The sequence below is a fragment of the Podarcis pityusensis genome (assembly GCF_964106645.2).
Source record: "Podarcis pityusensis genome assembly, chromosome: 8".
In the NCBI taxonomy this organism is placed as follows: Eukaryota; Metazoa; Chordata; class Lepidosauria; order Squamata; family Lacertidae; genus Podarcis; species Podarcis pityusensis.
In genome coordinates, this window is record NC_138033.1 from 59,843,703 (window position 1) to 59,870,875 (window position 27,173).

Sequence of the window (27,173 nt, forward strand, 5' to 3'; positions counted from 1 at the left end):
GTCTTCAGTCCAGACAAGCAATAGACACTATCAGAGTTCAGAAACACAGCACAGCAAGGCAAAACTAGCTGGTGTGTGAAGCAGGGGTACTGAGGGGTATGCCCTGGGGGAGAGTATTTGGCTGTACAGTAGTATTTAATCCCTGGACCTGAGGTTCCTCACCACTTCCTTAGAGAAAGGATAGCATAGAAATGAAATAATTCAGCCTGGGGTTTGTAGTTGAGGGAGTCTGCTGTTTGAGGAACACAAGTCCAAAGCCCCTTTGGGAAATATGGAATTACTTGCTTTGTTCTTTGGATCCTGACCTTATCTTCTAACTAACTGGAGACTTTATTCTTGCAGAAATATTTATTTATGCCATTTTTAATCATACTCTGCAATAAGATGAGTTGCTTCATTTCCTCACCCCCTTCTCCATCTTTGAAAGAAAACTGGCAGGCAGTGATTCTTGTCTTCTTTGAAACCTTACCTGAACCCATGAGCTGACTCCAATGAAATGCATGAAGGTTGTGTGAAGTGGTGCAAATGTTATATCAGATTTGTTCGCTCTTTGGTGGCTCATTCAAACATGCTGCAGTTATCAAGGGAAAATGTGTGTGTGTGAACTGTCCCTCAGGCATTGGATTCTGAAGTTCATTTGAGTTCAGCTTTGGGATTCAGGATGGATGGATGGGTGGATTTTATTGCTACATCATCCAGCTCAAGCTGGTTCACATATGGCCTCCCATCCAGGCACTGGCTAGGTCCAGACCTGCTTAGCTTCAAGAAGCTTGCTGCTTTTTCTACCTTCTATCCTAAGATACAAAAGCTAATTGACTATGAAAGTTTCGCAGCTCGGTTTCTGAAAGTGTTCAGATTGTGCAACTCTGATTCAAATCAATGTAGAGTTTGGTTGAACAGCATCTCTGTCAATCGTTCAAAGAATTAGTTTAGGGGGGGAAAGACCCCAATAGGGGAGTTGCAGTAGCCCTTTGATCACTCTGGTTGTCCTTTCTGAACCTTTTCCAGCTCTGCAACATTCTGTTTGGGATGAGGAGACCAAAACTGTCCACAACTGGCTCCATTGAAAAAGCATTCGCCTGGATGCAAATAATGGCGACTAGAGGAAAATCAGTCACTGATGCTGCTCTGCAAAGCCTCATTCAAGAGTCCATGCACTGCAGTAATAGGAAAGAGGATGATAATCGTTCTCATACTTCTCTTTTGGGTTTAGATTTGCTTTCCTTGGATAGCTCTCTAGGATAAGATGCAAAACAGTATTTCCATAAGATTTCAGATCTGTTCCACATGCCAAAACAGCCACACATTTGAATTCAACCCATTGAATTGGATCCCAACTAAGTGGAACTTAGGTCCCATTGAAATCAATGTGACAAATTAATCATGACTTAAGTTAAGGGGGAGGTACCATAACTCAGTGGCTTTACGTTCAAAAGGTCCCAGGCTCAACCACCAGCATCTCCAGGTAGGGCTGGGAACCCCGAAGAGTTACTGCCAGTCATCATTGACAATACACCAATGGTTTGACTTGGCAGAAGACAACTTCCAATGTTACTAAGTTCCATTGATTTCATAGAATCATGGAATCAAGAGTATTCTAGAGTTGGAAGGGATCCCAAGGGTCATCTAGTCCAACCCCCTGCAATGCAGGAATCTCAACTAAAGCATCCATGACAGCATAGGAACCAGATCCAGTTAACTTAGCCTGGGTCCAACCCATTGCATTGCAGATGACACATAGGGTAGTATAAAAGTTCTGTTGACGGTGATTAATCTGTGTTCGCTCCTTGGTGCATGATACAACTCATGAGTTATGAGTGTACATATAATTAACTAGCTCTACATGTGCTTTGGGACACTTTATCATCTCATCACTTGCTCTGTGATGGGGCCCTGACATTAATTAAAACGGGTTCCAGGGCTTAGCCCTGCCTCAAATTAAGCCCACTATGTTGAATGATAGTTTTGAAAAACCAAGGCCTGAGTGGCTTGCTAATTAACTCATTTCCCCTCCCAGCTTATGCAGTGAGTACAGTTGGTCAAGCCATCTGGACCTGCTGCTTTTCCTCTATTCATCTTCTTTCTAAAAGGCAATAGATTTCAAACGCACAGGTACGTCACATGCCATCTTTACAATGACTGCTTCCAATGCCCATTAAGACCACTGCTTGGAGCAGGAACGGACAGCACAATATTAGTATTGCAGTAATATCGTCATCCTATTACAGTTATAACTTCTAATGATGCATAGGGAAAAGATTCAAATGAAGCAAAGTTCAGCCATGTGAAATCACATCTGACCATGATGTCTGGGCCTCGGATTAATTATGGAGAAGTCAACACATCAAGTTAAAAAGGCTATAAGAAAGATACAACCTGATTCGAATAATAGAATCATAGAATTGTAGAGATGGAAGGGACCCAAAGGGTTATCTAGCTCAACTCCCTGCAATGTATGTTTAGGAGGAGAGAGAATGCTCCAGGGCAGGTCCACAGGTTAGTGGTAGAACGTCTGCTTTTCATGCATAAGGTTCCTGGTTCAACCCCCGGTGTCTCCAGGTAGTGATGGGAAAGACTTCTGTCTGAAATACTGGACAACAACTGCCAGTCAGTGTAGACAATACTGGGCTAGATTGAACAAAGATCTGACTCTGTATGCAGCAGCTTCTTTTGTTTTAGTTCCTGTGCTTACTTCTGAGTAGTGGCACCCTAGTGAAGGAATGCTGTCCCCAAAGAAGCTTGCCTGACACCTGCATTCAGCACCAGGTGAAGGCATTTTTATTCTCCCAGACTTTTTAAAAATGATGGTTATTTTGGGTGGTGTCCAATGCTAAGCCTACTCAGAGCAGGTCCATTGAAGTTAACGGGCACAACTAACTTAAGGTCAGTTATTTCATCGGGTCTATTCCAAGTAGGACCTTGTAGTTGGCTGCAAGCCGTTTGTGCTAGTTTACACACACACACTGATGCCGACTTTCAGAGCTGCTTTTAATGTTCTTGATCTTACACTGCTTTCGCATGAATTATAGCGATGCAAGTTTCTTTTATTGATCGTTTTTATTTTGACTGCATTTGTATTGCATTTATTTTTAAATCTGTGAAATACCCAGAGGCATGGTTCATTGGGCAGGATATAAATGCCAAGAACAAATGAACACTTGAAACAGGTTATAAGGGGTTCAAATAAGTTTGACTTTCCTTTCCTTCTGCATCGGTGTCATGTGTGGAGCTGCTATTAAGGGCTGGTTAGAGGTTTGCGGGGAGCCCTTGGATTCCCCTCCCTGTTTGCACCCATCTCCTCTTCCTCCTCCCTGTTGCATATTCCTAGAGTGGGGAACCTTAGGACCAAAGGCTGGTTGTGGCCCTCAGGAGGTATGGCGGGCCCATACCTCATTACATCTTCCTTGACTGCTTTTGCCTGGTTTGAATACGTCTTGAATTCTGCTGATGACTTTTGCTTGTCTGGATGGAAAGGTAAAGGGCTGTGTGAAAGGGTGCAGAAATGAGCCTACCTGCATCCTCCTCCCGCCATTCAATCATCCAGCTGTTGAGAGTAAACACCTGTAATAAATCAACACCTGCAATAAATCACCTGAACCGGGGCGGGGAGCAATAGAAATGTAGTCTCTTCTTCCGTCACTGATTCCTTCCACATGTTGCCATGTAGAGTGTGTTTGTTCAGGCTTCCCTCCCTCCCTCCCTCCCTTCCTTCGTTCCTTCCTTCTTGTCCAGCTAGTCTTTCTCTTTATGCCTTGGTCTTGGAGCTTCCTCTTGTTAACCTCATGACTCCATGATAGCAACATGTAAGCTTGTGCTCAGAATGGCTTTGTCTCCCAGGAGGAATAAACCTTAAGTTTCCTTATTCCAACAACCAGCCATCTTACCAGACTCTTTATTCCCGCACTCCATATATACACACACAAAACCTAATGCCTGCAAAGCTGTCTACCATTTTGGTCAATGCTAGGATGAGACGAGAGCTTCTGATTCCTTGTTGGGTAAGTAGGACCTTAGGAGACTTGCTGTCCTGGAACAATCGACCTCACCAGGACGTGGTGATCTGAGATCTGTTTCTATACCAATAATTAGACATCACAATGTACCAGGCAGGAATCATGCCCAATCACCCCCCCCTTCCCACCCTCATGGCATTCTAAAATTTGGATGGGATACAGACAGAATGCAAACTCAATTGTCTGTAGGACTTGCAAAAACAATCATGTGACCCTCTTTCCATCTGCATGTTAATGCCTGTGTTTTTTAGAGTCTCACTTAAGTTCTTGACGTACACTTCTATTCAGAGGCTCCTGCTGTACTCTGGGTTTAATATACTATTTGCTTAATGGCCCATTGACATAATCATTTGATATAGATCCTAGTCATACCACATTACCAGGTTGTGATATATTAATATAGCTACATATTAATGTTGGATGGGAAACCTATTACATCATTATCCATGAGCAATTAGTTGCTATCTGTCGCAGGTATACACATCTAGAGCTAAGTCATTAGGGGCCCTGCATTTTCAAAGTGCTGGACACTCACAGTTAAGATTGAAATCAACTGGAAATCTTGCCAGATCTATCACTGATGTGTGTGTGCGTGCACAAAGAGGGATTTGCTATAATTTCCTACAACTGAAGTCAAGAGGAGAGTGCAATTTCTCTAGAATAGTGAGAAAAAAGATGGGCTGTGTCCAATGTTAGTCCACTCAAAGTAGATCCATGGAAATTAATGCACACAACTAGCAGCTGAATACTTTTTTCGTTTTGTTCCAACAGGTTTTTCCAACTGGATAAATGGGTCTTTATCATGAGCGTCCTTTTGGTAGGCTTTTCATCTTGTTTTAAATGTATTTGTAGTTTTTGTGTTTTTAATTGTCTTATGTGTCAATCACCTTGGTAAAGTATTGTAAAATGTGATTAATATATTAATTATAGTAATGAAAACTTAGGTCCATTAATTCCAATAGATCTACTCTGGCTGGAGACAATCAACATAGCTTAAGGAACCATTTTGAGCTGCACTTCTTGCTGACCAAAATTGGTCTAGCTTGGCTGAAGATAAAGGTCTAATTTTGTGCATGTATTTTCATCAGAAGCTAGATAGGATTGGACAGAATAGGTTTACAAGGCTAACTGTGCAGGAAGGACAATGGATCACTCTGGATTTCTTTTAGAGTGTATAGCATACACCCAGTTTACAGTTCAATGCAACTATGATATTACTGAGTAGACGATGAGTCCTGGGTTCATTTGGGTTGAGCTGACCCAAGGGCGGGTTGGGCTCTGCAGGTGACCACTGATCACTTTGTATTGTTTCAACAGTGAGTCAAATGTAAAATATAGATCTACCAAAAAACAAACAAACAAAAACGGTTGGGTGGTATTTCATGGAAGCAGCAAAAACAGAAGCCAACCACATGAAAAATATTAGCATTTGCTCATAAAACACCTTTAGAAGAAGAAAACAATTTGGAAAACTGCACGATTGCTTCCATGTGTGTGCATGCAAATATAGATGTACAGTTCATAAACCTACCAAAAAGAACGATCCAATTCTCAAGTTGCGCTAAAAAGAAATGCCAGTTATCGTATCTGAGCGACAGTGCTCATCAGCCAAAAATACTTACCCAGATTTTGGAAAGACCTTTCACTAAACATTGGATAGCTCCACATTGGCCAGATGTAGGCCATGTGCTAAATTACTCTTTATTACTGGAACGTATTTTGGGTTTAGGGCTACATAACTTTGGAAGCAACACGTTTGCCAAAGCTATGGGATTCGCTATCATAGCTCAGCACGTTTCATTTCTAGCTTTTCATAGCTTTTAAACAACTGTTTTATATTTATTTGGACCTGATTTTATTGGGTTGTGGTAATTATTTTTGCTGTTCGGTAGTTTCTTAACTTTATTATGTCTATACTTGCTTAGATTTTAACTGACCAATTTTTTATGAATTGTTAGAAGCTCTGGAAACCCTTATGGGTTGAAGTATAGAATAAGAATGTACAAAAGATACAAAAATTAATAAACAGTTTTGCTAAAAAATGATATTGTTATGCATTCTCCTGTTTTATATGTGATGAGATTTCAGGGATCCCTCAGAAAAACAATTTTTGGGTAGTGCAACCAGTTTGGCTGCACTGGGCACCACAACAATGATTTAGAACGGAGTGTGAGGGGCAGGAGACGCACCAAATTTTTGTCCATAACTGCCTTCAGAGTTCTGAAGGAACCTCCTAGCTGTGACTTTTTATAAGACTCAGCTGCAACTCCCAGCTGTTTCCATTTCTGCAGACACTGACCACTTTCTTACATAATTGTAAGCTAAACTTGGCAGCTCATCATGATGTATCAGGAATGAGCTGTGTACTTGTGCACACTACAATATTACTCCCACTTAGTTCTTCCCCTGACCACAAGCTTATCATGGTTTATCCTCTGTAACAAGTCAACCACAAACCATGGCTACAAGTTGGTGAGCAATCATGATTTGTTAGGGAGCGACAAGCCACAACTCCTGGTTTGAAGGTAACACAATCACCAAGGCCGCCTGGTTTGTTTATCACATACATGTTAGGCAACAAGTGATACACGAGCAAACTGGTAGCTGATGTCAAACAGGACCATATTTGTGAGGAGACTGTGATTCCCGAGGAGTCTTCCCCTTATCCTGCGTTTTTGGGGGGCCGGGCTTTGCTGACTTTTCAACATTTCCCTGAATACATGGGAACCACTTGTCCTTGAGCAAACCCAAACACAAACAACAGGGCTGATCATGTGGGGTGTCTCCCAGAGGAATAGGCACCTGGGAAGCACACAAGAAATCAGCCCTACCCACGTGGATCACCCTCACCCCCAGATCTAGTTGGGTCCTATGCACCACTAATAGCTGGGCTCTTCCAGCTGTGGCATGATGCAACTTCAATGACTCAAGCATGTGGATGAAGCTGATTGCATGTGTTCACCAGGTCCCCATTCTATATGATCAGCCCTGACTAGGTGGCCTGCATCATTCAGATGCAGCCCCCTACCCCATCGTGCTGGCTCACAGACGATTGCTTCCCATGTGGTCAGGACAATGTTCAAAGGTCACCAGAGCTGGGCCAAAAAAAGAGACAAGGGGAAAGGAAGAGCATTTTTTGTCGGCTCCAGACATAGATGAAAAACCTTTGTCTCTTCCTCTTGAACTTAAGACAACTGGCAGCCATATGTGTAAGCAAACAAAAGTTTTACTACTTTGCTCTTACAGAGATCACTCTCAGATCTTTATTTCTCTGCCAGTTGGCTATGGAATGAAGAAGAACAATAGATTCAAGATAAAGCTATTTGCATTTGTGATGAACGCAAGGACTATCTACCTTGCATTATCCTAAAAAAAAAGAAAGAAAAGAAAAATTAAACCACATTTTTAATTAACTGATAAACTATTAATCAAATTTTTGCAATGTTAGGTGACACATTATTCATTTAGATAGAATGACTGTGAACTTAACTAATCAAATCTGATTTGCTCACATATGCTTGATTGAAATACATTTTAACTAGTATATACAAAGAGAAAATCTTGGATTTCTTACCTAATCTTCAGAGTATACTGCTGAGTTAATAAGGGCAGTATTTTTTTTTTTAGACGAGACCACCATTTCTTAATCTGCATATCAAAATCAAGAGCAACTTAATTGCAAAACACATATTCCTGAAATCTAATCATTATACTGCTTTAGGGTATTTTATTGAAGCATGTTAAATTATGGACAGAATATTAATGATGAAGCTAATCAAACCCAATTAGTCACTTCTAACAATAGTCACATAAATATACAAGTCAGGTACTGAAGTACCGTAGGTAAGGTTTTGATTTTTTTTATATCAAATTCATGTGGTATTTATGAATTGCATACTTGTTATTTTTAATCTAAAAATCTAGGACAGGTCATTTCAAAGAAAATGAACAGGGCTAAAAGGCAAATGAACCTCTTTCATAATATTTGTATTGGTGCTATTGGTTTTTCAATGTATATATACTATGTTTGCTGCAGCGCTGCGCATATGGAGAAATTATGTGAGCGGAAATACTGGAATGAAAAATGCATGTAGGAATTGCATTAAGAATATATCTAAATGCAGATTCTGCAACAGAAGATCAGTGCAGTGCAGATATAGTCATGTGTTGGCCTCTGAACATACCTGTGTAAGAATTTTGGTTTTACTGCAGGATCAGACCAAAAGCCTATCTAGTCCAGCATGCTGTTCTGACAGTGGCCAGCTCAATGCCTATGAAGGACCCAAGTGCAACAGCACTCTCTGCGCTTACGATTCCGAGCAGCTGGAATTCAGAGCCATCATGGACTTGCAGCTATTGATCACTGTATTCTCCATATAGTTGTCTACTCTGCTTTCAAAGGAACCAGAATGCAGTAAACCGCCTTCTGAACTTCATTAATTGTTTTGATTTTAATGTACTCTTTACCCCCCACAGATGCATTTCTGTATGCATTGCTTGGCTGCAAAATTTGGAGAAGAGTGAATTTTGAAGGGTGTGTGTGCTTCAGTTAATGCATTGGTTTGGAAAGTGCAAATTCAGTAGGGTGGCCATCAAGTGTGAACTGCATCTCTTCCCCAGCATCCCTACCTTTCAGCGGCTGATCACAAAGAAGCAGAAACAGTCCTAAGACAATAGTTGAAAACAACGGAACGAAGATGATGGTGTTTGGTGTGTATATAGCAGTGGAGTACAGAAATAAATAGTGAAGAAAGAACAGGTTGCCTTTTTGTCTACCTTCCCTCCAGTAGTTGAGGTAGCTTTTTGCAAGCACCGTCACTTTACTTCCAACAACAACAAAACCCCACAACAGATGCAGACTTCACAAGGAAGCAACCGGATACAAAGTAAGTTCACACATGGCTCAAACACCAGCTGAAACACGCAAGACAATAACCTTGCTTGGGTGTTATTCCTGAACAGGCTACCCCATAGGGCCATGAACACAAGCCCTGCTCCTAGCCTGACCCTTTCCACATTGAATAGGAATGTCATATATTCTCCTGAACATGGTTACAAGCCTCCCTGTGATCAGAAACCCCAATATTGCAGGATTCCTGCCTGCAAAAAGGTTCACAACATGCTAAGGATCCCCCTTAAGACCTTTCCTCTCACCATGGGTGAAGCAGCTACATGTGGGGATGTTGGGGAGGAAAGAGACATGTGTCTTCATTCCTGCACCATGAATTGAGATACTACATGTAGGAATAATGTCTTGCTGCTAGCTGCAAAGCAAGCCATTGTGAGGCCAGATGGCAGTCCATAATTTAGGGTATCCCGCAATTTGGGTGTCATGTACAGAAAGTCCCCAATATTCACCTATCCACGTGAGTGCATGGGCAGCACATGTCAGGCCCATCCCCTCTGCAGTTGAGGTTGGGGTGTGGTGAAAACTTAGTAACCTTAGGGGAAGGCTGGGGGACATGTGGCCCTCCAGACGTTATTGGACTCCCATCATCCCCAACAAGCATAACTAATGGTCAGGGATGATAGGAGTTGGGAGTCCAACAGCACCGGGAAGACCAAAAGTTCCCCAGCCCTGCCTTAGGGACAGGTGAACTAGTAGCACAGAGCAGCAAGTGCACCTAACCTCATCTGGAAGCTTTGGTTGGGACATCGCCTGACCTGCTCTGGCTTGTGTGCAAGAAGACTACATTGATTAGATTCTCCACAATTCTTTCTTCTGGACAGAGTAGGGAAGGCCAACATCCTTCAGATCCCAGGTCAATCTGATTTTGGAACATAGGAAACATAGGAAGCTATCTTATATTGAGTCAGACCACTGGTCCATCTAGCTTAGTACTGTCTGCACTGACTGGCAGCAGGCCTCCAGGATTTCAGGAAGTTCTCCCATCCCTACCTGAATATGAACCTGGGACCTTCTGTTTGAAAGGCAAATGCTCTACCACTGAGTTATGGCCCTTCCCCCATTTTGCAGTCTGGATGCACAAAGTCTACTAAATGTACATTCAAATGCGTAGTTACAGTATCATGAGAATGTAAGAAGAGCTTGCTAGAGCAGGCCAATGGCCATCAAGTCCATCATCCTGTTCTCAGAGTGCCACAGTGGCTATCCCCCATTAAAGTCCACTGAGCTGCCTTCAGAAAGGGGTTGTTTGGGTTTTCTTTTGCATGATTTTGCCATGTAAGCTAGTAATGTTGCAAAATCCTTTTTGTGATGTGTATGTACATGGTTCCCACTTTAGAATTTATAAAAGATTGAAAGGATTTGTGCTCTTAAACCATTTCTTAGGCAGTTTTTAAAAAATGTATATCTACCACCCACTGGATCTGCTTCAGTATTGGCATAAAGAATAAGAGTCTGTGGTTTCTCTCAATTTGTTTCACAGCCTCACTACAGTTCCTGTTTTTAATAAAGATTAATGCAATGCTCAGTAGCATTTGGAAGTTGACTGGGAAGAATTAAACAAAACTGGTGGGGAGTCAGTAAATAGGAGATGCCTTGGGCAGGAGAATACGGTTTGTTAGAACAGAACAGATGGTAAGGAACAATACAAAAGGTGAAGGAAATAAAAGGAGTAGTGGGCACTAAGGGAAATAGATTGAATTTTAGCTGTTAAAAGCACCGAGTTTGTTAATGAATATATTATATCAAAATGAATAGGGAAAATAAATACAAAGGGCTTGTGTCATTGTGAGGAGTGAAACAAAACGTGAAAATAAAAGGATAGGTAAGGACTTTAAAGATAAACAGGGTAACAACGAAACATTAGCAGTGAAGCTGCTTATTTTTCATGCTTGCCTGAAGGCAAGGAAATTGGTAATGTTCCATTGTTCCCTCTTGTGGGTGAGGTACTAGAGTGAAGTCACTTAAGTCCCAGGCAAACGGGTTGGTTTACCTTATTTATTGAGGACATCTTGTTCCAGCTTGCCTTTAAAGTGAAGTCACAACCATCTGAATTTGGAACCGAGTGTCCTGTTTTGCAAATAGATTGCAGCCAGATGCAGTTGATTAGATCACAAAATTCCTCCTTTTTGGAGCAGAGGAAGGGAAAGGAGGAGGCTTGTGGAGTGCAGCTGAAAATTTGGGCTATGAGGATGTACAAGAAATTTGTAAGCCTTGATCGCAAGCTTAGGAGTGATAGCACACTGGCTCAATCTAGCTCAACTGCAGGTGCTCAGAGAACATACAGATAATGGGAAGGCCCATTTTTTACATCTGCAGGCGTGGCAGTGGATGTGCTAGATTGATGTCTGGCCTCAGGGACTGTATAAGTGCCAATAAACTGAAGTTTAATCCTTGTAAGATTGAGGCGCTGTTCCCTAGACTAGTGGGATGTGGTATGGCCTGCTCTAGGTGAGGTTACACTCCTTCTGAAGGAGCAGGTACAAAGCTTGGGGTTGCTTCTGGATCCACTACTGTTGCTTACATAACAACGTAAGAAGAGCCTACTAGATCAGACCAATAGCCCATCTAGTCCAGCATCCTGTTTTCATATGAACCAGCCCAGATCCTGTACTTGTCATCTGAACCCTTTTTCTGTGTGCTTCCTCTGAATAGCGTGGAGCGTGGTGACATAAGAGAAAGTGACATAAGAGAAGAGTGGTGGCTCCTTGTTTGTGAAATGCTCTCCCCACTCATGCCCACCACCAAACCTATTTGTTCTTAGGTACCTGGCAAAACATTTTTATTCACTAAGTCCCAAAACAGCTGGAGGGCCAAGTTTGGCCATCACTACACTAAGGCCTTTGGACCTTAATTTTCTCCTTATCTTTTAGTGGGGTTCTGTTGGATCTGCTCTTTTATATATGTAATTGGTGAGCATTTAGGGGTTGTTTTTCCTCTTGTTTTTAAAAGTAAATTTGAATTCACCTTTCTGAAAAAAGCAACTAATAAATAGAACAAATAACTCTTTGAGCCTTATTTTTTATTTATTTTATTATAGATCATGGTTTTTATCCAGGGATCTTGAGACAGTATAAACTATATTGTCTAGCTGTTTCCTCACCTGGCAGTGATTACTAGACCAGATCTGCTTAGCTTCAGGAAGGTTGCTGCTTCATGTACTTTCATACTATGCTCTTAGAAGAATGAAACATTTCTTATCATCTCATCCAGTAACCAGGTGGACCTATTCTCTATAAATAGATCAGTACTTTGGAAAATTCCAGACTGGGAAGCAGTTTAGAAAGGAAGAATTTAGTTACAGCATGCAAGGGCCCTAAAGAACCCATTTACTTGTGAATAATTCCAGAGAACTTCACATAATCATGACTTTCTCAAAACTTCAACTGTTCCCCAAGGTCTCTTCTAACAGGAAATGTAAAGCGTGCAAGCCCCATTCTTTCCATTTCCCTTTGATCTGCTTTCCTCTGGTCTGAAGACAAAAGCAAGGTCCTAAGAAGTATTGTGTTTTGTCTCTGCTGCACCTGGTAAAAGTTCAAACTCTTGTCTTCTTGACCTAGGATATGCAACCACTTTCACAAAGTTCCTCTGAAAAATAGCAAGTCCCCTCAAGCTGCTGTGCTGGTGCAGCTGCATGGTTCAGAGCTGACATCTCAGGCACAAATTTCATGGAGAGATGCAACATTGAAAGCTTATTACATTGATTAGACATTTGTATGGGAATAGTAAAGAGGCATTGTGTGTGCATGGGTGTGTGTATACTGGGCAAGCTGCTCAACTTTAAATCCATCCAGCTAACTTTGAGACAATGGAAGCCCAAAGCCTTGATTTATTGACGTAATCTGTGGCAAATACTTGCAGGCTGGAATATATAACTCTGATACTATGACATCTTACCTTTAAACGGTTATATGCAATGCTATCTCTACACAGAGGAGGCTTTATTTGGCTACAACAACTCAATGCTCCAAACTGACAAAGCACTGCAAAATACCGTGGATAAATACTCCTCACTTGAAGCACCTTTTGACCACAGAGTGCTGCAGCAGTCTGGCTTAAATAAAAAAATATGTTACCCCCAAGCATATTTAGTAATTAATAACTAGCAATATTATTGATTGATTCTGACAATTTATAAACCACTTATTTGAAAGTACCTCTAAGCAGTGTACAATAAACTTAAAAAAACACATCCAGATAAAGTTAATTAAAAAGTTTGTCACTTAAACTGCAGACTGAAATAAATAGGTCGTCATTAGGTGCCAGGTTTTCAACAGGGAATGGACTTTTCTGGTCTCAATGGAAAGGGACTTCCACAAAGCTGGACCCTCAGTTCTGAATGCAGGATGGCTCCCGATGGATATGATCTGTGTACCCAAGCTACGGAGAAAATCGCTGACCTCAGTGATTGGGCAGGGATATAACTATATAGGCATCCTGGGCCCAAGTTAAGGTCCTTGTAAATTAATACAAGAACCTTGAACCTGGTCCTGTAACCAATGCAAGCTTTTGAGCACTGGAGTTCCGTGCTAGCGATAATCTGTCACCATCAACAGCCATAGTATTTTGCACTAGCTGCAGCCTGAGGGTAGCCCCAAATTGAGTGCATAAGAGAAAGAACAGTAATAATAGCAAAGTTCCTCCTAACCAAAATTCAAGATTAACATGCTTTGTAGATGTAGAAGTGTTTTGATCATACCCCAGCATGATCTGTAACGGCTGGTTTCAGAATTAACTGCAACCTTGGTCAGGCTTTATAGATTTTTTATATATCACAACAATAGTTTTGATGTTTAGAACAGCCTTGCAGCTGTTTCATCAACATTTTATGCCATAAAAGGACAGAGAGAAAAGAGGAAGTATAAGATATTGAGATGAAGTTGATGATGACCAGCCATATCCACCAACACCCACGTCCTGGGCTAGATTCATCTCTTGGGTTTCCACTTGGCATTCCAGAAGCATAGCACATGGACTATCACTTTCAGTTGTAGTTCAAATGTTGGGGGTTTTTTTGTGTTGTTTTTTTTTAATCCAGCTTTGAAGTCTTAAATATGATGACAGCTGGAATTGCATCTTCTTTTGGGTAGAAGCTCTTTCCATCCTCTAAAAGTGGACTAAAGGCTATTTTCTTAGCAAACTTGCACACCTAGCCTTCATCTTCTAAACCGAGCAATCCCAATTAACAAAATGCACCTGCAGAGTCTATGCTTGTAGGATGCTAAAATTGTTCTCAGTGAGAAACTCAAGACCTGACTTTTCATTCGCATTAACTCTCAACAGGTGACATAAACTGATACTGTTTTAAATACAGTCTATCAGTAGAGCTGAATGTAATTCTATGATTCTGGGCATAGGAGCGAACTCCTAGGGGCTGAGGTTCCTTTGTGTCCCCCCCCCCCCATAAAATATTTGAGGGCCCCCCCCAGTTGATGGGCATTGCCATTCAAATGGTGTGTGTGTGCCACGTCATGTGAACAATTATGTGGGGTGAGGCCTACTTGCCCCCCCCCCAATATTTTATTCCTGTGGTACTCCTGATTCTGGGTGAGGCTACAATGAACCTACAGTGAAGTCTGGAAGAAGCATGTTGGCCAGCAAAGTGGACCAAGTAGCAAGAGTGAGTGATCAACAAGTAAAGACAGTAGCAACATAACACCCCAGCTCTCCAGTATATCCAGGGTGTTGCCCCAAGTGCTATGAATCATTGCCCTCAAGCATCCACAGAGCAAAAAATAAACACAGGAGAGGGTGGCAATAAGTCTACAATAAATTGCGGGTGTAGTGCCTGCATTGTGGCTTTGTTTTTTAAAAAACTGTCTCTCCCAGAAGAATCATGGAACTATATGTGACGTGTAGTTCTACCTTAAGTAAAAAAGAGTCGGAATCCATTAGGTATGTATCTGGTTAGCTTTGAAAGTTTAAAATTGACAAGTTCAAAAGTTTACCTCCTTAACACAGAAAACATGGGGAAAGTCCACTAAAGTGACACTAATCTTATTTAAGCCAGAAGATTTTCTCCCGCATGAGACTGAATGCAGAAAAGCTGGAATTTCCAGGTGATGCTAATCAGACCCAGCAGAGAAGCAACTAGAAAGCATACAAATTAGCCCTCCAGTTTCTACAATGACAGCAAATAAGAACTGGATTCAGTAAGGTATCCATGTGATATGGGAACTGAGGAACATGCTACTGGTGTGATCTGTTACTTTTTTCATTTTAGCCCCAAATCTCAATTCAAAGGTAAATTTTAGACGTTTTCTTCAGATTTTGAAATCTGATTCCCAGGAATATACTGATCAGCTGGTGACAACCAGCTACTCTCCTCTTTCTTCTGCTGACTTGCCACTAATTATGTTGTTGAGCTGGGGGAATGAAAATACTTTGGCATGCTTTGTGTTACTCCTGAAGCCTCATTGTTTCTGCTTTGTGTGAGATTTTCTTAGCAAAGGAGGAATAAGAAGCTAAAATTAAGTCCCGTCCTTAATCTTCTTTATTTTAGACCAAGCATATCCCATCCCTACATGCTTCCCATGTAAGAATTTCACGGGTTAAACTAAGTACACACTGAATTTTTGCCTAAAGTGATGTATCATATTCTTCTAGGGAAGTGTCTGCCTGACACAGTTAGAATATTTTTCCTGTGGCAGATTAAATGTAGACAGTTCAGTAACCACCCCACAGTTCGGTTTGTATATTAACAGCAATATAGGCAGTACTCTGACAAATGACGTACATTGTGAAATGTTGCCAATTGCCGGCGTTGAACTAGACTGCAGATGCCGTGTATTTTAGTCACTAAAGCAAAGATTAGTGGCATACCCACTGGTGAAAAGTTGTATAAACTGACACAACTGGAGCCATTTCTGTGCTTTCTCACCAAATTTAACAGATGCAAAATGGTGCTTGTTGACATAAATTTACTGCCCCATGTCTCATTTGTTTACTTCATGCTGCTTTGTGCTCTATCATGGCAGCAGAGTCAATTTTAGGGGGCGGCGGTGCTTCAGTGTTCTGTCTTTTGGCTTTCCCAACAGTTTGTGAAACAAACAGGCATTTTGTAAAGCTTTCAGTATCCATAGCATCTGAATGCCACATATTAGCAAGTTCCTGATTATAAGGCTGATTACTTAATTAGGATGTTTCTAATGTTCAAGAAGTGAAGTAAGAGTGTCAAAAGGAAGTTATTTAGTAAGAAGAGCATAAAAAATAATAGATTTACATAAAAGATCAGGAACTAAAACTAGAAACTTCTTGCTGGGTATGCTGAGAATTATGCAAGAATTGTATTCAATGCAAAATTACTGTAATAATTCCATTCTGTGGAAGAGTGAGGCTGCATATATCTAAGGCTCATATTCTTAAATGTACTACTGATCTAAGAATAGGGAGATATTTGATTCAGTTCACATTAAAAGGCAAATCAGCCAAATTCGCACTTTCAAAACTTATATGAGAACCAAAACACAGCTATCCTTTGAAAGTCACACATCCGAATTTTGTGATGTAGTTCTCTAGTGAAATAATGTTCACAAAAATGCATCCATTAGGAAAACATGTGCATAAAAATGAGATTAGTGAAAATAGCACACAAGAATACACCATATTATGGGAAAATACTTGCAAAAATGTGTACATTTCCATATAAAAATATGTTTATTAAGAGACATTCACACTAAAACATTGACATATTTTCAGGAGGGGGGAAATGCTGCAAAAATGTAGAGAACTGAATGTAGGAAAAATAAGAAACCGAAAGAACCAAAACTGATTGATCCTACCATCCCTGTCTAAGGAGTATGTGAAGCTTAACAAAGATTCACCCAATTCCATAGAATTGTACTGTTGGATTCATTTCAATTGGACTAAAAATGAGGCCTCTATTTTAGGTAACCATAATGGTTGTGACAACAAGCTTTTTATATGTTTCAGAGCTTAGAGACAAGAGTAGTGAAATGTCAGTTGTTGGGTTGTTGTTTTTTAAATACAATACTTCCTCACAATAAATATCCAATTAAGGAGTAACCTGGTAGGTCAGGGGTCGGGAACCTTTGGCCCTACAGGTGTCACTGGAGTACAACTCCCATCATTGATGGCCATACTCTCTGGGGCTGATGGGAGTTATAGTCCAAAAGCATTTGAAGGGACACAGGTTCCCCACCCCTGTGGTAGGTGATGGGGCAAACAATGCTGCAAGAAGGACCTCTGTTCTATTCATCAGGAATGCATAGTGAAAATGATACCACCTCCTGGGGCCAAACTAGACAGGATGTTAAATGCATGAATGAATGTAATGTGTCTAATCTTGGGGTGGATTGTTCCCCCTGCCTTTAAGTGAGCCCTGAAAAACTTGTTTTGGGTAAGCTCTGACCACAAATTTTATTTTGAGAGCCTGAAGGAACATTGCTTCGTACCTACACTTCACAATTCTAGAATAACAAATCATCCTGTATAATTATTTTTTTTAAATCTGGATTTTACAGACACCACGGTTTCCAGTCTAACCCAATGCTTTGTTATTACAATGGTAAGCAACATGCTTACTCCTTGCCTAAAAAGCATATTCTATAACAGATACCTTTCCCCTTATCAAATTATGGTTACCCACTTGATGGAAGAAGGCACCACACCTACTCAGAGGAGCATGTCTCTGTTATCACCTCGTATATGCCAGGTCTAAGACCAGTCACTTGCAAAACAGATTGTGGGACAAAGCCATGGCTGAAACAACAATCTGATGGCATTGTAAACACTCTCAAATATTTGTAGGATAGAGAAATGAAACAATGTATAGATATAAAAAATGTAACAAGTGTCACCAACTTTTGGGAGCCGAAGGGCACATCTGCAAATCAGAGCAAATGTTGCGGACACCACACACACATAAACACACACAGTGCTGAAATACAAACTACAGCCTGTTCTATTTCCTGTAAGAGAATGTTTTTAAGCACTTTGAGGGGGAAAGGAGGGGACCCTGTCGGAGCTAGGGAAGGCCTCTGCAGGCACTGGCAACCCCTACAATATGGATTCAACGTATGTCGTCTTCCATTGCTTGGTATATGTGTTCTTTCCTTTCCCCAGTCCTTTTGTGAAGATTTACAAGTCTAGCCTACCCCGTTAGGGAAATGATTTCTTCCTCTCTAGGGAATGGATAAAAAGCAAAGAGCAAGTCTAGCTCAATTTGAATGATAACCAAGGCAGCAAAAATCTAATAGCTCAATGTTTTGCCAGTGGAGAAAAACTCTTCCCGGTGATTGGCTTGCAATGATTATTCTTACAACACACTTGCAATAGTGTGTATTTCTTTGCGTTTTGCCACACGTTTTAAATATTTTGGTTCAAATTCTGTTAACAATTATTTCACGATAAGACTCAGATTTAGAAGTCACAACCTAAAGTTCACTATTTTAGAGCTGGATAGCCACTGTATTTTGACACAGGTTCTTGGATTATTGGACTTACTTCTAAGTAGTTAAAAATCATAGAGCTCAGTGAGATTCATTCCCAGGGTTGAATTCAAGTAAGTTCTACTCAGACTACAACTATTGAAATTAATGAACCCAAGTTAGTAATTAATAAACTTTAATGGGCCTATGCTGAGTAGGAATTTTGTCTCATATTTCAGGTTCTACAAATGCCAGAACTGTTGGGTGGTAATCCTACTCAGAAGTAAACCCTACTGAATCCAAGGGGGCTTACTCCCAGGAGGTAAGACAAGGCCTAAAGCCTTCATCTTTCTTAAGAAAGCATTTCTTGCTTCATCTTACTTCGGAGCAGATATGGGTAGGATTGTGTTGCAATAAGCATTAAAGCTTCATATACATGGGTGCGGCGTAAGAATTTTATGTTTTCTTTTTTGTGGTTTTATACAGGCAACCCCATTTATGTGCATTCCATAGGTGCGTGAATGACAGCACACAAACGCATCATGCCAAACCCAAAGTGACCCAAAAACTTCACAAAAAATTGCGGAATGGGGTGTTTGCAGGCTTTCTCAATGGTGTTTCAAATATATGTGATTACACTTAAATGTGCAGTGCCTTGGAACGCAATTCCTCATGTCAATGGTCAGGTGGTTGCCTGCCTGTAATGCAAACTGCCCTGTGACCTCAGAAGGAGGGCGCTATATAAATTTAATAAATAAAAAGCAGTGACCCTAATCCTACCTACTCATAAATAAATCCCATTGATCCCAAGGGGACTGACTCCCAGCAGGTCAGTGGGATGAGGCCTGAATTCAACCTCTTTCTCAAGAAGTATCACTCAGATCACCTCTTGGGTAGCCCCAGGTAGGGCCTGCACTGCAACACACATAGAAAGCTCCAACTAAGTCCTATTGTGAGCAAGCACTTCTTACTGCCGCTTACCTCTTGAGTAGCTGCAGTAAAAACTGCATGTACATGAGAGCAGCCTCGGAAGCAGCAGGCCCTATCCATGCCTATTCAGATTTCTGACACTGGAAAGAACAGGTCTCTGAAAATAAAGAGACGACATATGTACTTTTGTAAGCCAAGAAAACCCTCAATTAAAACAATTTTTAAAAGATTTTATGTTTAAATTAGATCGAAAGAATGGATTTCTGGACCAAAGCTCACAATTTGAAAAAGAACTCTTACAAAATAAGGATAAACTTTTGTCTAAAATGTAAAATTTTCTACTAGAATGGGAAGCAAAAGACACACTTGTTAAAGCCTCAATGACACACTGGGCAATAGATATAGGACACAATATAGATCTCAACCTCTAGGAGAAACTCTGGAAAAGTGACCTGAAATTTATAGCATGTTAAGCGGAGACCCACTCTGGAAAACCACAGGCGGCAAGAGCCTGTGGTCTCGAGGCTCGGTGGGCGCCTAAAGCGACCCTCCAAACGTCAAAGGAACCCCGTAAGGGGCTCCGGAGCGTGGAGGGGGGTTGCGGCACTGTGAGCCGTTTCGCAATCTGCGGAGCGAAGCCGCGCTGCTGCTGCCGGTGAGCGCTGATCCCTTTTCCTGTGAAATTCGGATCCGAAACTAAAATCAACTTACTCGTGAGTAAAGACTGAATCACTTGAAATTAGAGACTTTAAATTAAAAGATTTGAACTTGGCCGAGAGCGGAGAGACGTGGAAACAGGAAGTCCGTCTTCCGCCGCCATTGAACTTGAAAAAGCAAAGAGCTGGAGGAGTGGAGGCTGAAAAAAGAACCTTTAAACTTTACGGATCTAAGCATCCACTGAACCTGCAATCTAAAGTAAAGACTTTAAGTTAAATGATTTGAAATTATCATTTGTATTTGACTTTCCTCCTTATATTGGATTACAATTAAAAGGTGAAACCCAGGGTCCGGAGCTGCCTGAGCTTTGAGAGACTGAGCTGTCAGTACTGCAGATTTGGATACTGTATATTGGAACTTGCAACAATCTGAGGGTATTTAGACCTTCTAATTTGAAACATTTTTTTGGAGACAAGTAAGCACTGCTTGTAACAAAGTGATTATTAATATCAACTCTGCTAAATGTTTGTACTTGAAGGTTCTTGGACATTAAATTAGACTCTGAAAGACATTTTAAGCTCCCTCTAGAGGATTGGATTAAAACAGTGACTTTACATTTACTTTCGATTCCCTGGCCGTTTGCTTTCTCTGGGCCTTTCTATTCCCATGGGAATAACTCAGTGTGACCTTGACTGATAGATAACGTTGGAATGAGTGGCACAAGAAGAAGAGGAAGAGTTAGACAAACAACTTTGACAACTCTAACCTCAGCCTCACAGACACGCAGATCATCTGTACCTACTTTGCCTTCAGAAGTAGAAGTAGAAGAAGTTGCCTCGTCACAGGCAAAAGAGGGAGAAATAGAGCAGTTACAATTGGAAGATATGGCCTCAGGAGCATCTGCTTCTATTTTAGATAAAATTTTTGAAAAATTGGAAGCTTTGGACAAGAAAGCAGATGAGCAAACAGCAAAGATTGACCAAAATACAGAATGCCTAAATAAATTAACTGTACAAGTGGCACAGAACACACAGGCAATTGGACAGTTAACGGAGGCCACAGCAGAAAATCGGAAATTGGCTGAGGACACCAGACAAAAATTAGAAAATTTAGAACAAGAGGTAAGACCACTCACCAAACAAGTTGGGGAACATCAGATTTATCTTTCCATGATAGAACTGCGAAATCGTGAGAATAATTTGAGGATTAGGTCGCTACAAGAGGCAGAAGAAGGAAATCTAGCTGAGTTTTTAACCAAAGAATTCTCCAAGTTCTGGAATTTGGAGGAAAAGGACTTTAAAATTGTGTCAGCTTTCAGACTTGGAAGATTTATAAAGAAGGAGAGGCCCAGAGATTGTTTGATAACATTGAGATCAAAGGAGGAAAGGGACAAGATTTTGGGCCTACACTACGGAAAGTCACTGGATATTCTGGACAGAAGAATTGAAATTTACAAAGATATTCCAAGACAACTGTTGGATCTTAGAGCCGCCTATTCTGAACTTGCCAAATTATTAAGGAGCAACGCAATTGCATTTAGGTGGGAATTTCCCCAAGGAATATCCTTTACCTTTAGAGGGAGAAAGGTTAAAATCAGAACATCGGAAGAGAGAGACAAATTTCTGTCTACATACGGAGAGGACCTTCAAAAAGGAATTGAACTACCTTCTGGGCCTGGGGCAACGCCAGTACCAACACCAGCACCTGGGGAACCTGAAGACCCTGTGAACAAGATACCACCCTTGGAAAAATAACCAGATTAATTCAGGATGTCTCTGCAACTGTTGAGCTGGAATATTAATGGCTGTAACATTCCGGAAAAAGGGAAGAAAATATTTCATATATTAAAAAAAGAACAATTGGACATTATTTGTCTACAGGAAACACACGTGACAAGGCTCCACAGAAAAGTGTTAATAAATAAAAGATTGGGCCAGGAATTTATATCGTCGGACAAAGTTAAGAAGAGAGGTGTGGTGATATATGCGAAAGAGAGCCTGTCACCTAAATTCTTATTTAAAGATGAACATGGAAGAATTTTGGCAATTGAGATACAACATCAAGGAGAGAAATTGTTGATATTAGGAATCTATGCACCTAATGAAGGGAAATCGGAATTTTACAAGAAGCTGCAGGAGACAATGCTGGATTATCTGGACTACAACAACATCATAATGATGGGAGATATGAATGGGGTCGTATCAACTAACATGGACAAGTCACAAAGTCAAAATGTCACAAAAGACGGCAGACTACCTAAAATCTTTTTTGAAATGACAGACAATATGGATTTGATTGACATCTGGAGGACAAAGAACCCACTAGGAAGAGAGGGAACATTCTTTTCTGAAGCCCAACTGACCTGGACAAGAATCGACCAAATATGGATATCTAGAGGCCTGGCACCTAAGGTCAGAAAAGTGGAAATCTGCCCAAAGACCTGCTCCGACCATAATGCAGTAAAGATGGATATGACACTACTACCAACCGGATCCTTTAGATGGAAGATGAATGACAATTTGTTCAGAGATCAGGAAATTACCAAGAAGGCCCAAAAAGTTTTGAAGGATTACTTTGAGATAAATATGAATACTACGGTGGAAAAAAGAATCGTCTGGGACGCAAGTAAAGCCGTAATGAGGGGATTCTTGATACAACAGAATGCCGTAAAGAAAAGGACACAAAATGAGAAAAAAGATAAGATCTTGGATAAAATAAAAGAATTAGAGAAGAAGTTAAGAGTGAATCCGAAGTCACAGCCAACTCTGAGAGAAATTAAACTTTATCAAACACAATATTCTAAATTGATAAATCAGGAAATTGAATGGAAGGTTAAACTAATGAAACAAAAAACGTTTGAGTCGGCGAATAAATGTGGAAAACTGCTAGCTTGGCAGTTGAAGAGAAGACAAAGATTAAATACGGTTACAAACTTAGAGGTTGAAGGAAAAAACATTCAGAATCCTGTGGACATTAGAAAGTGTTTCCAGAGATACTTCAAAAAACTATACACTCAAGGGCCGCAAGACGAAGCTGAGATTAAACAATTTTTGGCAAAAAATGGACTATCCAAATTGTCACAAGAAAATAGGACAATCCTGAATTCCAAAATAACACGACAGGAGATTGAACAAGCCATTCAGAACACGCAACTGGGCAAATCTCCAGGGCCAGATGGGCTGACCTCCAAGTACTATAAGACATTAAAAGACTATTTGATACAACCTTTGATGGAGGTCAGCAATGAAATTATGGAGGGGAAGAGGGCACCGGAGTCGTGGAAGGAAGCGTTTATCACATTAATACCAAAGACAGAAGCTGAAAAGACACAACTTAAGAACTACCGTCCCATCTCCCTTTTAAATGTGGATTACAAAATATTTGCAGACATTTTGGCAAGTAGATTTAAAAAAGTTTTAAATGAAGTAATCCAAAAGACCAGGCAGGCTTTCTCCCAGGTAGACATTTGTTTGCTAATACAAGGAACATTACTGACATTTTGGAACTTTTGCAAACAGATATAAACACAAAAGCAGTTTTAATCTTTATAGATGTGGAGAAGGCCTTTGACAACATCTCCTGGAAATTTATGATGGGAAATTTAAAAGAGATGGGAGTGGGACGGGGTTTTGAGAATGGGATTGAGGCGATATATTCAGAGCAGAAAGCTAAACTGATAGTTAATAATGTGGTTACAGAAGAGTTTAAAATTGAAAAAGGAACACGACAAGGTTGCCCTATCTCCCCTTTGTTATTCATTTCGGTTCTGGAAGTGCTATTGAATATGATTAGAGGGGATCGGTTGGTGGAAGGAATTCAGGTCGGACAGAAACAATATAAATTAAAAGCCTTTGCAGATGACCTGGTTTTGACCCTGCAGGAGCCAGAGTCTAGTACGAAAAGAGTATTACAACTGATTAATGACTTTGGTCGGGTGGCTGGATTTAAATTAAATAAACAGAAAACTAAGGTTTTGGGAAAAAAATTGACAGATACAGAGTCAGAACGGTTTCAGAAAGAGACAGAACTTAATGTGGTTAAAAAAGTAAAATACCTAGGGGTAAACATAACAGCAAAAAATCTAAGTCTATTTAAGGATAATTATGAAAAATGCTGGGCAGAAATTAAGAGAGACTTAGATAGCTGGTCAAAATTGAAACTTTCTTTGTTAGGCCGAATTGCTGCTATCAAGATGAATGTATTGCCAAGGATGTTGTTTTTATTTCAAACACTTCAGGTTTTGGACAAGACGGAGTGCTTTCAGAAGTGGCAGAGAGATATTTCTAAGTTTGTCTGGCAGGGCAAAAAGCCCAGAATTAAGTTTAAGATATTAACTGATGCGAAACAAAGAGGGGGCTTTGCCCTGCCAGATCTAAAGTTGTATTACGAGGCCGCAGCGTTCTGCTGGCTAAAAGACTGGCTACTTCTTGAAGACACTGATGTGTTGGATTTGGAAGGGTTTAACAATGCTTTTGGATGGCATGCATATTTATGGTATGACAAGGTTAAAGCAAATAAGGCCTTTAAGAACCATATTGTCAGAAAATCACTGTTTAATGTCTGGACAAAATATAAAGACTTGCTGGAAAATAAAACTCCAAGGTGGCTTTCACCTTTGGAAGCTAAGGCCCGAAAAAGACCCAATATGGAGGCCAAATGGCCAAAATATTGGGAAATTCTAGAAGAAGATGGAGACAATTGGAAACTGCAGAGTTTGGAGAAAATGAAGGATAAAGTGCGAGACTGGTTACATTACGCTCAGATTAAAGAAGTTTTTAAAAATGACAAGAAATTAGGGTTCCAGGTGGAGAAATCGAAACTAGAAACAGAATTGTTAGAACCTAAGAGTAAGGTACTTTCAAGGATGTATAACTTGCTGTTAAAATGGAACACACAAGATGAAATGGTTAAATCGGCTATGATAAGGTGGGCACAGGACATTGGGTATAATATTATGTTTGAGGACTGGGAAAGGTTGTGGAGTACTGGATTGAAATTTACTGCATGTAACGCTTTGAAAGAAAATGTAATGAAAATGATATATAGATGGTATATGACCCCAGTCAAACTTGCAAAAATTTACCACCTGACTGACAATAAGTGTTGGAAATGTAAAGAGTGTGAAGGAACATTCTTCCACCTCTGGTGGACTTGCCCTAAAGTGAAGGCGTTCTGGGAAATGATTTATAATGAACTGAAAAAGGTATTTAAATATACCTTCACTAAGAAACCAGAGGCCTTTCTTTTGGGTATTGTCGGCCAAGGGGTGGTAAAGAAGGATCGGACATTTTTTATGTATGCAACAACAGCAGCAAGGATACTACTCGCAAAGCATTGGAAAGCTCAAGATCTACCCACACTGGAAGAATGGCAGATGCAACTGATAGACTACATGGAACTGGCTGAGATGACCGGCAGAATTCGCGACCTGGGAGAAGAGAGGACTGAGGAGGATTGGAAGAAATTTAAGAATTATTTACAAAAACATTGCAACTTGAGTGAATGCTAAACAGGATGCTAGATCAAAATAATTGAGCACCACTAATTTAGATGATTTAAGAAAATAAGTGAGATTGAGAAAATATAACTCTTTTTGAGAACTAGAAGATTATGAAATATAGAAGGGATATAAGAATGCAAATAAGATAATAAATTGCTGACAAAATGTTATAACGATGAAAGTGGGAGCGGGAGATGTGAGGAAGTCCAAAGAAAATGTGAAACTATGTTAAGATATATGTTACATTGTTTATTATGTTTATTTCTATTGTAAAACCCAATAAATATTTATAAAAAAAAAAAAATGAAATTTATAGCATGTTATTCATTGAAAGAGAATTACCTGAAAATGATTAATAGATGGTACTTAACTCCGAATAGGTTGGCTAAGATTTAAAAAAACAGAATCAGATATGTGTTGGAAGTATAAAGAAGCAGAGGGAACTTTTTTTTACATGTGATGTACATGTAAAAAGGTAAAAGTGTATTGGGAAATGATTTATAATGAATTGAAAAAAATGTTTAAAACTACTTTCTGAAAAAAAACTAGAGTCCTTTTTGTTGGATATAACTAATTCCTAGGTGTCAGAAAAGGTTGTTTATGTATGCAACAACTGTGGCCCATGTGTTGTTAGCCCCCAAAATGGAAAGTGAGCAAGGTCCTTCCAACTTAAAATGACTAAATATGAAAAATTGCAGACTTTATAAAGTAAGAAATCAAGAAGAACATGCATTTAAAGAAGACTGGAAAACATTTATTGAATATATGGAAAATTACTGCATACAGCTGAAAACGCTGGCAGTGTTAAGATAACTCCAACAGAGTAAATAAGTTTTGATGGATGTAAAAGTGGAAAACTTTGATTTGAATGGTTATAGTAAAATATGCATATGTAAAATGAACCATGGAAAGAGAGGAAGGGAAGTCACTGGATATTTTAAAAAGTTTGTAAGATGCTTGTTTGGAAATATAAAATTGAAAATTTGATAAATATATATGAGAGAGATACATATATATGACAGAGAAGATGTCAGTCCTATTGAAGCCAAAGGCACTTATTCCACTCAGGTAAGCGGGTTTAGGACAGCTGCCTTCAGGTAATATATATAAATAAAAGAGAAGATGTCAGCCCTATTGAAGCCAAAGGCACTTATTCCCCTCAGGTAAGCGGGTTTAGGATAGCAGCCTTCAGGTAAGGCAGCTGGGCCTGATCCTGCGGCGCGTCCGAGAGAAGCTGTGAGGGAAACTGGCGGCGGCGGCAGCTCCTCCTCCCGCCGCTTCCTCCTCCCCTTTCCTCGCCTCCTCCCGGCGGCGGCGGCTACCCAGAGAGCTGCACAGCCACGGCCAGGCAGGCGCGAGGAACGGGCCTCAACCGCCGCTTCCTCCTCCTCTTCCTCCTCCTGCGGGCCCGAGTCCACCAGAGGCTGGGGCGACGCTCCATCCCCGGCGGCGCGGCGACAGCACCCGCTACTCCGACTTACCCCTGGGCCCCGGCTGAGGAAGCGGCGCCGGCGCGGCCCAGCATGCGAGTGTGAGATGTTTCGCCCGTCGTCGTCGGCAGCAGCAGCAGCGGCTCCTGACTGGGCCCAGGCGGCTTCGGCGGGCCCCGCGCGGCGGATGCGACTCCGGAGCCGGCGCTTCGCCCTCCACAAACATTTCTATAGGACTCATTCGCCTTGCTGAGGAGAATATATATCTATCTACATATATATTCTCAATATATATATTGAGGAGAGAGAAACACATACGCAGGACCAAAAACAAAACCCCCTCCCCTC

At 40.6% G+C, this 27,173-nt stretch overlaps 1 long non-coding RNA gene across 1 annotated transcript; it reads right to left on the reverse strand.

Moving 5' to 3' along the window:
* Positions 1-7,221: 7,221 nt before the first annotated feature.
* Positions 7,222-27,141, reverse strand: LOC308482456. The gene is made up of 4 exons (XR_013989273.1): positions 26,582-27,141; positions 19,290-19,395; positions 7,588-7,661; positions 7,222-7,379 (listed from the first exon to the last, which is right to left on the reverse strand). It is a non-coding gene; the product is annotated as an uncharacterized lncRNA (long non-coding RNA).
* Between the last annotated feature and the right edge of the window lie 32 nt (positions 27,142-27,173).